The sequence below is a fragment of the Sorex araneus genome, chromosome 1 (assembly GCF_027595985.1).
Source record: "Sorex araneus isolate mSorAra2 chromosome 1, mSorAra2.pri, whole genome shotgun sequence".
NCBI classification, from domain to species: domain Eukaryota; kingdom Metazoa; phylum Chordata; class Mammalia; order Eulipotyphla; family Soricidae; genus Sorex; species Sorex araneus.
The window spans coordinates 241,596,615-241,610,048 of record NC_073302.1 but is presented as its reverse complement, the minus strand read 5'-3'; the positions used below and the strand labels follow the sequence as shown (position 1 = coordinate 241,610,048).

At 41.5% G+C, this 13,434-nt stretch overlaps 1 protein-coding gene across 3 annotated transcripts in view; it reads right to left on the bottom strand.

Annotated features, from left to right (window-relative positions):
• LNX2 (ligand of numb-protein X 2) overlaps positions 1-12,206 on the bottom strand; it is a 69,813-nt gene extending 57,607 nt beyond the window's left edge. For all 3 annotated transcript variants that reach the window (XM_055123751.1, XM_004604558.2, XM_055123752.1), the window contains exon 1: positions 12,010-12,206. The gene's annotated coding sequence lies outside the window, so the exon portion shown is untranslated. The remainder of the gene's footprint in view (positions 1-12,009) is intronic.
• Positions 12,207-13,434: the final 1,228 nt, after the last annotated feature.

The following is a 13,434-nucleotide window of genomic DNA, read 5'->3' as shown; positions in this document are numbered from 1 at the left end:
AGTATCTTTTGTATGGAGTGACATTTAAGTGTACAGGACAGTACTAGAGCTGGAGTGTGTACAAAAGGAAATTAAAGTAGGAAGAGAAAAGCAGCAAAAGTTGGTTCTTATATACATGATTAAAAAGAAAAAATAAAGGAATCACACAAGATGTACATATCAAAAACATAAACTTATGGAGCAATAAAAATACAATATGTCCAAGATAAATTATTTTTTCATTACTTCTATTTGTTGCAAAATCAAATAAGCAAAACCAAGCCTATTAAGTATCATATTTATCTGTAAAGTGAATTGATGAATTTATATGTTAAAAAATGGAGAAAAGCAGTAACTTTTTTTGCAGAGAAAAGCTGCATGTAAGAATCTTTTTTGTGGGGGTTGGAGCGATAGCACAGCGGGTAGGGCATTTGCCTTGCACACAGCCGACCCAGGTTCGAGGCCCAGCATCCCATATGGTCCCCTGAGCACTGCCAGGGGTAATTCCTGAGTGCAGAGCCAGGAGTAACCCTGTGCATTGCCAGGTGTGACCCAAAAAGAAAAAGAAAAAAGAATCTTTTTTGCAAGTCACATAACATTATATCCAAACTCATTGAAATGTCCAATGTTGTAACACATTTCTAAGAACCCAATTTAACATACAGCTGTAATAACACTAGCATAGAAACAAATTTGTGTTTTCTTTTAATTATTTCCATTGCTGATGCTTAATGGAAATCTGCTATCACATTCTTGGTTTCTAAAAATGCACCACAATGTCAACTGATGAGTCATGGGTCACACTCCAAATTTTTATGTACCCAAGAAAGCAAGGCACAAAAGTCTTACACATCAATTGTAAAGACTGTCTAATCGGGATCATTAGTAATTAAGACTTTAAATACGGTGATAGAGATGACAAATTATTTTTATTTTGGAGAGATGTGGAACCCTTCAAATAAAACTACAAATTCCAAAAGAATTGCTAAAATCACTTTGCCTTTTTCCTCTCTCCTAATAACTGATAGGGTTTTTTCTCAATTCAGAATATAAAAATAGTAAGTACTATTAAGATACTATAAATACAAACTCAAGTCTGTATAAACCCAACAAACTTCCAGTTTATCTGAGCCAAATTATCTGAGAAATTCTTTTCCAGATGCCTTGTTAAGGTATCTTAATTCCTCTTAATTCCTTCCACTTTTGCTACTTAGCCATGTCACTGAGTGAGAATTCTCCAGGACAGAGTAAGGGCAAGAAACAAAGACAACAGGGTTTGTTTATTTGGGGTAGTATTAAAAGTTTCCACGGTGAAGATGACAAACTAAAACCTGAGAGGAAATCTGGAAAGCAGCTGTAGATTGAAACCACCAGTGTAAAAACCTTGAGCTCTAACCACAAGTCATCTTATTTTCTCCCTAGTACTTGTCAATCCTTTTATTAATCTGCTTACCTGCTTATTCTTTCTCCACCTGCCCCCACCCCCAGCAAATAAATTCCCTAAAAACAGGGTCCTACTTACTTTGTTCATTGCCATATGTCACCATCTCACCATCTAGAACAGTGAATCCCACATAAAAAGCATTCAAACATTACTCAGTGTGTGTGTGGGGCGGGGGAGGAACAAGAGGGGAGCGGGTAAAGGGAAGGGGGGAGGGCGCAATGACATAACCAAGAATTTAGCTATCTCAGGACCCGTACAATGACAAAAATGAAGAAATGTGCTGCTGCTTGTTTTTCCTTCGAATTTATGACTAACATTTGCCTTGCCACATGACACCTTTATGCTATCTTATCATTTAAATATATTTGTATTGAAACATGACTCTAAGCTTTATAAACTATGATTTAAGTTGTCACTAGCCACAGTTTACAAAGTTTAGATAATAAACTATAATTTGATATGTCTCAATTTTGGAGTAAGAAGTTTGATAACTCATTGTCATATAAAATATCTACACTGGTACACAGCACAGACTATCTAGTCAATTACTTAGTGAATAAATAGTTCTAGAAGAACTATTTACTGAAAAGATAATGAGTAATTTTTATTTTCTTTCATAGTTTAGTATTTCCTAAATTTTCTTTATTAAAACGTATTTTCCTTATAGTGCATTTGTTAAGACCAATTTCATCCATGGAACATAGAAAACCACTTTAAAATAGCAGTTTTCATGTATGTCATGGAAGGCTGTCAAATTAAAGGTATTCCTTATAATGGGTTGTCATCCAGAAATCCACTGCACTTCACGTTATGTGGTAAAGACTGATGGATGGATCTTTTAAGAATCTGAAAGTAGAGTTTATCTTTTCCATATCTCTCAAACTAATTTCAAAACAGGAAAATATTTATGAGCAGACAAGTCAAATTCAGGAGGAACCTTGGATTCTTTTTTTGGAATATATTTTAAATATATGTATTTTAAATATATAATTAAAATATATTTGGGCTGGAGCTATAGCACAGCAGGTAGGGCATTTGCCTTGCTGACTCGGGTTCAATTTCTCCGTCCCTCTCGGAGAGCTCAGCAAGCTACCGAGAGTATCCCACCCCCATGGTAGAGCCTGGCAAGCTAGTCCATATGCCAAAAATAGTAACAAGTCTCACAATGGAGACGTTACTGGTGCCTGCTTGCGCAAATCAATGAATAATGGGAGGACAGTGCTAAAATATATTTACTACTTTTAAAATTTTAAAAAGTTACTTTTTACAAAAATACAGATGGGGCTTGAGAGGGAACAAAGCATGGAAGATGCTTGGGTTTGAGCTCCACACCACATAGGGTCGCCAAATTCCACCAGAGGATGAGCACAGAGCCAGAAGTAAGTCCTGAGACATGCCAGGAGTGGCTCAGGAAAAAAAAACAAAACAACAGTGAAAACATGTACCTTTCATCCTCAGCTACAAGTTTATAAGTATGGCAAATTAAATATATTCTGCTTGATTCTTTTGAAACAGTTCAAGTAACCAAGAAAAATACTTCTTATGGAGTCATAAAGCAGTATTAGGAATTAACAATTTGAAATTACTTAAATCTATTTTTGCTTCCCTCCAATAATAAGACTTACTGCCCCTGCTAAACCCAAATTATAAGCCAGTTATAATGTCACATTTAGAAAAACTAAACTCATACTGAGCAACTTGATAGCACAAAGTTGCTTTTCTTTTATAAGAAAAAAAACACCATAATTTGAAAGTTACCTTTGATGTTTGAGTATTCAGATTTTATGATCTTTCTATATTCCATATAAAATACTTATCACAACTTTTAGATCTTTCTATAAATATCGTTCCATTTTTTAAAATTCAGGTTCACAGAACAAATTCTGAGTCAAATGTTTTCTCTATATTTTATTCTCAAAGATCAAAAAAATCAAATACCCTCACATATAAGGTTTTAAATTCTATAGAGAAGGAAGGAAAGGAAAGAGACTCAGAAAATAAAAAATTTAAGAGTCTGGAAGTAATCTGTTGAATATCAACTAGTGTATCTCATCTATAATGAAAACACTAAACCTAAAGAGAGAAATGAAGGTTATAAAGTATTTCATGACACCTAGTTGCTATGAATGGCACTTATAGGATGGTCTTAAAAGACATGCACAGGAACTATAACCACATGCATTAGAGATTTAGTGTTAGAGGCAAAGAATGCAATCCTATGCACTTTGGTAATCTGGCTTCTTCACAATTCTTCTCCTTTTCAGTAAGCCATAGACTATTGAGCATTTCCATACTGGTGTATCATAATTCTAAGAAACAGCAACAGATACAGAAACTGGAAGCTTAATCATTGCCATCTATCTCCTTACCCACCCCACTACCACCAACACTATTAAAATTATTCCATATAGGGGCCAGAGAAATCATACAGCAGGTATGATTTTGCCTTGCAGGCAGCAGATCTACTTCAATTCTCAGCACCTCATGTGGTCCCTTAAAACATGAGCGCAGAGCCAGGAGTAAGCACTGAGCCCCGCAGGATGTGGCCAAAAAGCAAAAAACACAAAAAGCTGTGTGTTTTGAAACTTTTGATATATTTGATATATATGAAACTGTTGAAACTTTTAATATATGAAACTTTTTCATATATTAAGCACTTTTTCCTTCATTTCCATCAGCTAGTTAGAGCTTTGTTCAAAAGTTTTGCCTGGATACTTAAGAATTGACTTCAAATGGATTAAAGACCTAAATGAAGACCAGAAATAAAAATTAATTCATAAAAGAAAATACAGAGGAAAAGTCTTTGATGAAATTAAATTTACCAAGGGTTTCTTTAATACTGTACTAAATACACCAGCAACAAAAGCAAAATTTGACAAACAAAACTATATCAAACTAACACTTTGACATATCACCCGGGGTCTGGGATAGCCACTCTGTGGTAAAGTGAAAAAAGTGAAAAAATTCCTGCCTTGCCGGAATGAGAGTTTGGAACCTGAACAAATAGTGACTAAAATCAACAACAAAGTTTAAAAATTGAGGCCTCAAGTACAGCCCTGTCCCACATGACAAATTTGATCTGTGTGATCCCTGTAATCCCCATGCCACCACTGTTTGGCAACACAACAAAGCGTGTGATTTCCTGCCATTACAACAATAACAAGAACGGAAGGGAAGGGGCCAAAAAAAAAAAAACTAAACAAAAAACCACAAGGACATAACCAGTGTCCTCTGAAGTGAAGAGGCAACCTACATATGAAAGAAAATATCTGCATTAATGTATTTGATTTGATTAGAGTAGCCAGAACACATAAAAAATAACTACAAATAAAATAACCCAATTTAACAAATGGACCAAAGTAGACAGACATTTCTTCAAAGAAAGTATACAAGTGACCAACTAGCATAAGGAGATACTCAACATTACTAATCACCAGAGAAATGAAAATCAAAACCATAATGAGCTAGCATAACTATTAGAATAGTTACTATCAATAGTTACTATTTAGAATAGGCTACTATAAAAAATAGCAAATAACAAATATCAGTGAGTATGAAGAAAAAGTGGAACTTCTGCATACTGTGGATGAGTTTGTAAAACGGTGCAACCAATTATGTGTAACAGTACAGGAATTCTCAAAATTAAAAACAGAACTAATTGTCAGTGATCCAGCAATTCAACTTACTAGTATATATACACAATCATCTACTGACCACATAGGGCTTTGGAAAGATATTTGCACACCTTATGTTCACTACTGTACTTTTCACAATAGCAAAAAGGTAAAATCAACTGAAATGTCTATGCAGGGAAGAATGGATAAGGGAAGGATGATATGGTCTATGCATACAATGGGATACTATTCAGTCTTAAGAAGGAAGGAAATCCTATCACAAACCACAACAAGGATGAACCTGGAGGTCATTATAATAAGTAAAACAAAGCCAGACACAAAAAGACAAATATCATATGACTATAGGTACAGCACCAAAACATGTGCAAGCAAGTGTGACTGAAAGTCTATTAGAAGTCTGACAGGTTCCAAACTAAATACATAAAACCTTGATGCTAATTGATGTTAATCAAAAGGGAATGTGGCAAAACGAAATAGCTGGCAAACACTGTCAAGAGGAAAGGGAGTGTGATAAAGTATGGGTGCAAGAGAGCTGGAAGGATGGGATAGGAGACTATGGTCAGAAACAGGACACATAAATTTAAGATCCATCATGTGGAAAATCCGGAGGAATTATAAAGTACAATGGGAATGCAGTCACTGGAGTTGAGAAGACAATGCATTAGAAATGAAGTATACTGGTCAACTGGATACCAATGATTAGACTAAATGAAAGTCTTTTAAGATTTTTAAGTTCTACAAAGAAATATTTTGTGTTCAGCACAGCCGAGTGTTGACCACATCATGTAAGCTTAGAGGTTTGTTGAATACAATTAAATTGATACAGAAGAAAAATTTAGAATAACCACAATAAATCTGTGAAGGGCTTCGATTTGTTCATTAATATTTGTGTGACTTTAAACTAAATAATACTAAGTTGTTTAACTGAATAATAACAAGACTTCTGATAAAGCGGCTGAAGAGACAGTGTGTGGGTAAAGGTCCTTGACTTGCACAAAGTGGACCCAGGTGCCCAGGTTCAATCCCAGCCTGGCATCAGGGATGATTCCTGAGCAGATAAGCAGGAATAAACCTTAAACACCCCTGGGTAACCAGGTATGGCAAAAACAAACAAAAACTCCAGAGTTCTGATGAAGAATGAAAACAAAACAAAAAAGAACTAAAACTAAGATTTTAATAACCATAATTCCAATAGGATATACAGTGTTGTAGAATTCCCAGCCTCCCTACCCTGCTCTGACTTACTTTACTTTCACCTATAAAGAAAAATCAACTGAGCCTTTGAAGCTTTATAACCAAGTATACTTTACACTAATCAAAATTTAGTTATAAAAGTTTTTTTACTATAGCTCCTACTATACACTTTGCACTCCTAAGGGCAAAGAGTTATTTAAGAGAACTCTAAGATTTCTCTTTCAATAAAGAAAAAAATTAAAATCTTTCATGTTTTACATATGAAACAATAACAATATTTGGGGCTTTTGGGGTGTTGAGTTTTGGGGGTTTAGGTTTTGGGGGGGTTATTTGGCCATAATTGTAGTACTAAGGGCTTACTCCTGGCTCTGTGCTCAGGGATCACTCCTGGTGGGCTCAGAGGACCATTTGGGGTGCCAGGGATTAAACCCAGTCAACTGCTTGCAAGGCAAATGCCCTACCTGATGTACTATCACTCAGCCCCTATATTTTATTTATTTGTTTTTAAATTAAATTAAAACAATTTTTTGGAGGGGTCACACCTGGAGGTACTCAAAGGCTGACTCCTGGCAGGCTGAGGTAACCATATGGGATCCTGAGACTCAGACCCAAGTCTGCTAAGTGCAAGGCAAGCACCCTACCCACAGCACTATCATTCTGGCCCTCTGTGTGTGTGTGTGTGTGTGTGTGTGTATGTGTGTGTGTGTGTGTATGTGTGTGTGTGTGTGTGTGTGTACGTGTGTACACATATATACATATACATATATATATTTTTTAATTAGGCACTATAACTGGTCATGCTCAGGACCTGAGACTACTTTTGACAGAGCTCAACACAGCACAGGTAAGTGGTGGTGGGGGTTGGTACCAGGGTCACAAAGGGCTTCTGACCTGGCAGTGTTCAGGAGCCATGTGATACTGAAGATCAAAGTCAGACCCTTGCACATAGGGTATGTACCCTTGCATATATGCTCTACCAATTGAGCTATCCCCCCAGCTCCCATGCAGTATGTTTTCTAAGCAACATGATAATTTAGACACATGATATATATATAAGCACATTTATAATACTACATACACACACTGTATCATACTTGTCTATACTATACATAGTTTTACTTGCCCATTATTTATTTTCTGCATTTGTTTCCATTTATTATTGCTCCTACCCTTCCAATTTAGAGAAAAATTAATTTTCACCCACTTAAGTTTTCCACTGAGGGATCTGAAGTGTCAGAAGCAATAGTGGAAAATCTCTAGGCTAGGAAGATAAAAGGTGTAAACTCTGCTCAAACCTTCTATTATTCACAGTGTTTCTCCTATTTTCACCATTTTTTCTTATTAAGACTTCAAAGACTCTACATTTTGCTAATAACAGAGTGGAATAAGTTATGAAGCAGCTGTTGTCAGTAAACCTCTACAACTTACATAAGAGTCTTCCTCCCACATCCCGAACTGGCACAATAAAATGTGAAAAAGGGAATCATGCAAATAATTATAGCAGCTAGTACTAAAGCTGGTGAATCTTAACAGTCATAAATTGTTATATAACCTTTCTACACCTGCAGGCTGACACTGGTCTGGAACCAGTGGGTGAAGACCACTGTTCTAGAAACCTTGTTGGGTTTTAATATAGGAGGTGGGCCTGGAGTGAACTTTCGCCTTTAAATTAAATAACTCTGTACTTTTTAAAAAAAGAGTTCCTATGTCTTCCTGTAAGTACAGTACATGAAGCATTTTAAGTTTCCTTGCTGGTTCACAATCTCTTTTGTTTTCTCTCTAGTCAGTGACTATTCCAAAGATCTGGAGAAGTCTGAGTGAAAACCTTTCAAATCAATGGATCCTCGGTACAGAACTATAGTACAGCAGATAGGGCACTTGCCTTGCACATGGCCAACCTGGGTTGGATTCCCAGCATCCCATATAGTCCTCCAAGATTCACCAAGAGTAATTTCGGAGTGCAGATCCAGGAGTAACCCCTGAGCAGCACGGAGTATGCGCGCCCTCCAAAACACACACACGCACGAATCCAATTCACTCACTGATTCATGCATGCATGAATCATGACTTTATGATTTTGATCCTTCACTAAACAAAACAGATGTTCCTGCTCCTATAAAACATATTCTAACAATTAAAAACTATAATTCCTGACCCTCTAAAAGCATCCAAGTTTATCATAATATATACTGAGTTTTGCTTTTTAAAATTTGCTTTTTAAAAAATTCCTCTTAATAACTTCTAATTTAGGCCAACAGAAAGAGCCATCAAACAATTTCAATCAACAAAATAATGTATATACAACCACATTTTCTCACTGGTTCTATACCTCCTGAGAAAGAGAAATAAGAAAGCTAACTGGAATTTATTTTGTAAATTTCCCAGACCTCATAAGAGGGTTATTTTAGTTCTGGCCAAGTACTTGACAACCGTAATTTCTTTTTCTTTTTTTTGTTTCTTGTTTTTTGGGTCACACCCAGCAATGCACAGGGGTTACTCCTGGCTCTGCACTCAGGAGTTACCCCTGGCGGTGCTCAGGGGACCATATGGGATGCTGGGAATCGAACCCGGGTCGGCTGCGTGCAAGGCAAACGCCCTACCCGCTGTGCTATTGCTCCAGCCCCGACAACTGTAATTTCTTATGCAAGATATACAGATGATAAAGATACATTGATTTTTCTTTTCTTTTTTTTTAACCAGTAACCATTAAGTAGAATGGTGGAATCCATGAAACCAGGGTTTGGATTCTACTAGAACAGCATTATTCCACCTTTTTACACCTGTGAACCAGAACTTGTCCTGCATATAGGTCCACAGACCAGCATAATCAAGGCTGCAGACCACAGCTTTTCAATCTTTCTACGCCTGCAAGCTCGCACTGGCTGAAGACCACTGTTCTAGAAACCTTGTTGGGTTTTACAGGAAGGTGGGCCTGAAGTGAACTTTCCACTTTTAAACAGAGAAAAGTTAAGTAACTCTGCATTTAAAAAAAAAAAATTAAAAAGCATTTCAATTTGAAGGAAGGGAGCAACAAAGAAAGAAAAGGATGAGATGGGGACACAGAGCCAATGAGATTATACAAGTCTGGAGCTCCCCTGTGATGGCAGCCAAAATGCATTTTAAGGATATAAATTAGTGCCTCTCCTGGCACTAATAGCAAAAAACTCTCCTCCATGTCTCCAAATCAGCCTAAAGCTTACCCACCGACCATCTTGGTTTTAACTTCTTTCTTTTCCATTCTTTCCTAGTTCTTGTGGGACACAACTAAATCCAATAAGTTTGCCACAGATATCTCAACCATTCATTAGTACCTAGTTGGGTTGGTCCCAAACTAATTATCTTCCCTTCTCCACTCCTTTCATCAATATTTTTAACTGCTCCCTCTCATATCTTCCAACCTTGCACTAGCTCATTAATGTCATCATCACTAAAGGAACAACTAATATTTATTGTGCACTTGTAATGTGCTAGATACTCTGCCAAGAGCACTGCATGCGTAATTTCATTTGATCCTCAAGCTCAACTAGGCAGGTACTATGATTGTTTCCTAAATGTTAGGAAACCAAAGCTCAGAAAGGATAAAAAGTCTGAGGATAAAGGACGGGAATTTAACCTTTATTCTGACCCTATGGTTGGCACCGAAAAGGAATCATCTATTTCACTAATCATAACCAGTCTCACCCTACTGAACCAATTATACTTCCTAAATTTCCTATCATCTTTAATTCCTCTGTCTTCACACAGAGTAATAACAAAGAACATCTTACTCAACTTTACTGGGAATCAAGCATGATTTTAATATTCATGTTTTTCCAAGTTTTACCCCAAACCCTGAAAAACAAAGAACGCTGAGGAAGAAGGGGTTACACAGTGTTAGAATTAAAAGTCAAGTTCAGACAGCGTGAACACAGAAATCCTGAGCATTTATTCCTGTAGTACACATACTTTGTCTCCCTATCTACCATCTGGACCCTCACCATCATCCTCCAGATTACAGTAGATATCTTTCTGGAATGCAAATGTTATCATGACATTCCCCTGCTTAAAATTAGCAGCCCGTATTACTAACTGGATACAGTTCAAATTTCTTACTTTGGCAAGCAAAATCCTTCATGTTTCTCTCCAAGTCAGTTCAATAAATAGAGTGCACTGCTGAAGCAAAGTACTAAGTGATCTGAAATGAGTAAGGCACCACTCCATCTTATTTCTCCCACCATGACAGCTGTGTCCAGTCAGAATATATGCATATCTAATACAAAACCCTATAGCTGATCAGTTAGTGTCCCCCCACCCCCCTCCACACACACACACACACCTCACTGTACCTGACAAAATCCCAAAATGCCTATGTGAAGCCTTCCCTAACAAACTGCAGGTAGAAATGCTCCTTCTTTTGAGTTCCCATAGCACTTTGCTCTAATGACTTTCAGGCAAAGGTGAGCTTCCAAAAGGGCCCATGCAGTAGGCACTCTATGACTTGCTAAATGACTAAATAACGAAGAATGTCTAACCTGAAGAGAAAAAAGAAAGGAAGGAGACACCAAATTAATTACGTGCACACTCCTGTGAATTCAATTTGGCTTTTCCTTTATGCCTATGGGAAGACTCACGCGTGGGCCTTGGACAAGCAAAGCTTCACCAAAGCCTGGGTTCCTGGCTCACCAAAGCTTTCAGAGACTCAAAAGATACTACATCAAAGTTCACTTTCCAAAAAGGGGCCAAGATGAGAAGCAAATCTATCAAAGTTCAGTCAAATCGATCAACTGAAAGCCAAGATCATCAGCAGTGCTGCGTCACAGTCCAAGCCAGAGAAAAATCAAAATGTGTCCTGGGACGGAGGCCAATTTACAAATAAGCATTACTGCTGGAAGAATGCGAAATGCTTAAAGTGAAGCCGGTTCCAATGAACCCGACTTCTCAAGCGCTTCCGCCTCCTGCATTGCCAACTGCCTTTCCCTCCACTTCGCTTCTGGGTTCTGGAGTTAAAAAAAAGAGAGAGGGGTGGGAGGGGGGTGGGGGGGAGAAACCAACTCTCTTAACAGTTAAGCCCTGCATGCGCGTTCCCCAGCTCCTGGCAGACAAATGATCGCCTCGATTCAAACCTCAAATTCACAAGTTGAATGACAAAGAAGAAACACTTCAAAGTCGAAAAGTCGCTCGTCTAAAAAAGAACCTGGCACGGAGCTCTGAAGAAGCGAGCGATGAGGTGGCTTTACGTGCAGCCGCTTCCAAATCAAGCCCCCCCCCCCGCCCCCCGGAGATGTCAAATGTCTCTCACTCTCTTCAGCCGCCGCGGGAAGGTGAAAAACCGTGGGCAACAGGCTGGGACGGATGATCTCGCCCCACGCCTTCCCAGGGGAACAAGGTCCGACGGGAGCCCTAGTGCCGCTCTCCCTCGAAACACACACGCCGGGAATACTGAAACTCCTCACCTCGTCTCCCCACCCCGCACGACGCAAAGATTGACTCCACGGCGGCCGGATCCACCGCACGGGCACAGCCCGGGCCGCCCGACACAGTCACTCAGGCGCCGGCGCGGGGCAGCCGCTCGTTCCCCTCCCCGGGCGAACCCGGCCGACCCCACACGGGAGCCCACAATCCCCCGCCCCAGCCCACGCAGCCCCGGCGAGCGCGCAGGAGAACCTGAGAGGATCGGAGCGACACGGCCCCACACCCCCACCGACGCCCGCACCTGAGGCGGCTTCTGCGGACCCGGCGAGAGAGCGCGGAGCCAGGCGAACAGGCAAAGTTACTCACGGGGAAAAGCGCGGCTGCCCCGGGCGCGCTCTGCCGCGCCGCGCCGCAGTCCAGCGCCAGCCCCGCTCTCCGCGGCCCGCAAAGGGAGCGCGGAGCGAATCGGCCTCCGCTCGGCGGGGAACCGCCGCCGCCGCCGCCGCCGCCGCCGATTTCCTGGCAAGAAGCAAACTCCGGCCAAGACTTCACTTCTCAACCGCCCCTGCTGCCTTCCCGGGGGCAAGCGGCAGGGCCGAGTCGCCCAACCCGACAAGCGTCTGGGCCAATTGGAGACGGCTCTGGGCGGGAAAGGGGCGGTCCAGAGAGCGACTCCGCCTATCCGAGAACTCTGGAGGCGGACCGAGGCCGGGCAGTCACTCCGGGTTAGAGTGAGCCCACTGGCCCCCAACCCAAACCTCACCGTGGCCTGCCCTCCCCCACTCGCTTTCCCCGCTTCCCGGCGCTTGGCAGCTTTCCCTCTCGGGAAACTCACTGGAGAAGTGTCGGCGCTCACCTCCTACCCCCCAGGAGGAGAGGGAAAAGGGGGCAGGGGGGAAAGGGGCGCGGAAACTGTAGGAGGAAAGCGGTCTGGGGGCTGAGGGGGCGCTAAGGAGAACAGGTGGCGCGGTGAAGTAGAAATGCAGGTGTGTTGACCGGGAGGACAATTGGGATAGGTCAGGACGGATTATTCGCCGGGGGAGCGGGAGAGCCTGGAAGGGAGGTGGAGTTTATTAGTGAAGAACACACCGCAGGGGACAGGGGAAGGTAGAGGGACCTAGAGCCAGCCTGGATGCAGAAGGGTTGTTCCCAGGAGCACCTGGGAACAAAGGTGAGCTGGGGGCTCTGCAGGTAAGGAGGTTTGAGAAGCCCAGAGTTAAGATAGCTAAGAAAGTCCTCTAGCGAGGGAGGATGTATTCTCGTGCTGGAAAAGATCCTCGGAAGAAAAACTGATGGAGTGTGAGTTTCCTTGCAAAGTCTTAATGCTCCCCCAAAGACCTTACCCCAAGTGTCCTTTGACCCAATTGAGAAGTGCAGCTGCAAGATGCCCGATGAAACAAATGCCATCTTACACCCCCCCTTCCCTGTGCAATGACGAACTCGACTTTAAAGTCCCATGAAAGCCCCCCACCCCGCACTCCCCAGAGGGGTCAGACCAAGACTCTTAAGAGCAAGTCAAAACGAGATCTGACTGCAACCCTGACAAGAAAGGGGGCGACAGGTATGGCCCCGCCCCCTTGGCCGTCACCCAGGGCAAGGTGCCTATGGCTGGGTTTGCTAGCCCCGCTGGCAGGCGCGGGCCGGGGATGACACGTAGCCCGCGCCCACCTCTGCACCGCGCGCCCCGCCCCCCGGCTAAACTGACGCGTTCTGGAATCACCAGGTGAGTGGCTTCGACCACCCGCGAGCGGGGGGCGTGGCTTGGGGCGGGGCCTGCCGTAGTCCCGCCCT